Raw genomic sequence first — 2,999 nt, 5'->3', positions numbered from 1 at the left:
CATTCCAATTCAGAACTTCAATTCAACTTGACCGCTGCACCATTTCTGCAAAGAGCAAAATCGAGAAAGAAACAAAAATATTTCAACTGCTAAATGTTGCAGGAGGAATCACTCCAGATACAAGAAGAGGTTTGTCATACCAATCCCTTTCAGACATGTTCACTTGATGAAGGGCCTGCAGAGTGAGGGAGTAAGATGACCCACAACTTGTGCATTTCAAGGAAGGTTGACCGGGGCATCTGTAGAAGTCAAGGGGGAAGACCTGAATTCCTGCCGACTGCCATCTTGGCTGCCTCCTTCCAGTCCTCTCCCCAAAACGTTCAACCCCTGGCAGCTGAGCTCCTCATCGTCACTTTGGTCACTGCCCAATGATGCTGTACCATAGGTAGTAGGTTCCAATCAGCTTATCTCACCAAATGGCCTAAGTAGGCAGCTGTGGCTACTTAGGCTACTTATCCCAGTGGAATCTGCAGCCTTGAGTAGCTTTCCGCTGGCCAAGGAATTTGACAATGAGAATTAGCGGGGCTTATTGGATCGAGCACGGGCCTGGGTTAATGGATGGCTGTAATGAGGTGGAGAAAGGGATTTATTCATTCATTCCATTATATTTATTGAGCACTTACTGTGTGTAGAGCACTGTGCTAAGTGCTTGGAAAGTACAAGTCGGCAACAGATAGAGACAATCCCTACCAAACAACGGGCTCACAGTCCGGAAGGGGTGACAGACAACAAAACAATGAAGTAGACAGTCATCAATATCATCAAAATAGACAAGTGGAATTATATATATATATATATATATATCACTAATAAAATAAGTAGAGTAATAAATATGATCAAATGTACACAAGTGCTGTGGGGCAGGGAAGCGGGTTGAGCAGAAGGAGGGGGTAGGTGTGATGGGGAGGGGAGGAGAAGCAGAGGAAAAGGGGCTAAGCCTGGGAAGGCCTTCTGAAGGAGGTGAGTTCTCAGTAGGGTTTTGAAGAGGGGAAGAGAGCTAGTTAGGCGGATGTGAGGAATGAAGGCCCTCCAGGCCTTTCAGGCTGTATTAAATACAGGCATTAAGGTGGAGGAAGGGATGTTTACAGTCCAATAAACAGTAAGAATTCTCGTTTCTCCTGAGCCTAGGAAAAAACCTGGGTTGATTGTACAGAGAAGAGGGTGGATAGAATGAGACATATGCAAGAGGGGAAGAGAGGAGTTGTGGACATCCATTTCATTTTCCCTTCAAACACGGTTTCCAACACCACACCTTTATCATGGCTGTTTTCATCTCTCTGTTCCTCAGAGTATAGATGAGGGGGTTGAACATGGGGGCAATGATGGTGTAAAACAGAGCAAACACCTTATCCTCGGGGAGGGTCTGGGCTGGCCGGAGGTAAATGAAAAGGGAAGGCAAGAAAAACAATGCCACTACGGTGATGTCGGAAGCACAGGTGGAGAGGGCTTTGCGACGTCCTTCCAAAGAGCGGGTCCTCAGACTGGCTAAAATGGTGACGTAAGAAAAGATCAAGACTGTAAAAGTAACCACCACAACTGTCCCTGTATTGACGAGGACTAAAAATCCAGTCACATCAGTATCTGAGCAAGCCAGTTCCAGGAGAGGGTAAATATCACAGAAATAGTGATCGATCTCATAAGGGCCACAGAAGGGCAAAAAAATGACAAGAAGCCACTGGACGATGGAATGGAGAAATCCTCCTCCCCAGCACACTGCAATCACTGTGGCACAGCGCTGCATGTTCATGATAACCACATAGTGCAAGGGTTTGCAGATGGCAACATAGCGATCGTAGGCCAACCCCACAAGGATGAAAATCTCAACTCCACCAAATAAGTGCATGGTAAAGAGCTGAATCATGCAGTCACGGAAGGAAATGGTTTTCGTCTCAGACAGCAAATCTCTGACCAGTTTGGGAGTCACTGTGGAAGTGTAGCAGAGGTCCATTAGAGACAAGTGGCAGAGGAAGAAGTACATGGGCTCCTTAATGAGGGAACTGCATCTGACGGTGATGAGGATGAGGAAATTCCCTAAAAGGATTGTAATGTAACAGGAGAGGAACAGCCCAAAGCAGAATATCTGAAAATTTTGGTGACTGGACAGTCCTAAGAGAACAAATTATGTGACGTTGTTCCTCTTTTCCATTCTGGGAATGAGGAATATTTATCTGAAATGATTGCAAAATGAAAAACATTTAGAAAATTGCAGTGGCCATTTCATTATACATATAATTTAATATGGCATACAATAGTGTTTACATGAGACCACTACAAGAGAAATTTTGTATCTTTGCTGGATGTACATCCTTTTAATTTCTAGTGAGGTGATAAAAATATATTTTTAAATTATTAAGTGCTTACCATGTGCCGGACACTGTGCTAAGTACCAGACTACTGGTTAATCATAGAGGAAACATTTCTTCTCCCATATACAGCTCACAATCTAAGAAGTAGGGAGAGTCTGAATCCTACCCCCATTTCATAGCTGAGAAAACTGCAGTACAACAAAAGTAGCCTGGAAAGAACAGGATCTGGGGAGTCATGAGATTTGGATTCTAATTCCAGCTCTACCACCTCCCTATCGTGTGACCTTGTCCAAATTATTTACCATCTTTGTGCCTCAGCTTCCTCATCTGTAAAACGGGGATTAAATCCTTCCTCCCTCCTACTTACAATGAGAGTCCTAGATGGTACAGGGATTGTTCCTGGAATTATTATCTTGTATCTACCCCAGCGCTTAGTGCAGCGCTTTGCATATAGTATGGCCTTAACAAATACCACCATACAAATAATAGTGATAATAATTATCCTGCAACTATTCTTGTATATAACACAGAGTAAGTGCCTACCAAATACCATTATATATCAAGCAATCAATTGTATTTATTGAGTGCTTAATGTTTGCAGAGCACTGAACTAAATTCTTTGGAGAGTACAATACTACTGAATTAGTAGACACAACCGCTGCCTATTATCAATAGTTATTAACATATTGAGTA

General features: G+C 43.1%; 1 pseudogene; it reads right to left on the bottom strand.

Annotated features, from left to right (window-relative positions):
* Nucleotides 1–216: 216 nt before the first annotated feature.
* LOC119924053 lies at nucleotides 217–2,146 on the bottom strand (annotated as a pseudogene).
* Between the last annotated feature and the right edge of the window lie 853 nt (nucleotides 2,147–2,999).

Source organism: Tachyglossus aculeatus, unplaced genomic scaffold, assembly GCF_015852505.1.
Source record: "Tachyglossus aculeatus isolate mTacAcu1 unplaced genomic scaffold, mTacAcu1.pri scaffold_78_arrow_ctg1, whole genome shotgun sequence".
In the NCBI taxonomy this organism is placed as follows: Eukaryota; Metazoa; Chordata; class Mammalia; order Monotremata; family Tachyglossidae; genus Tachyglossus; species Tachyglossus aculeatus.
The sequence above is the reverse complement of the archived record's forward strand: the minus strand, read 5'-3'. Positions and strand labels throughout refer to the sequence as shown.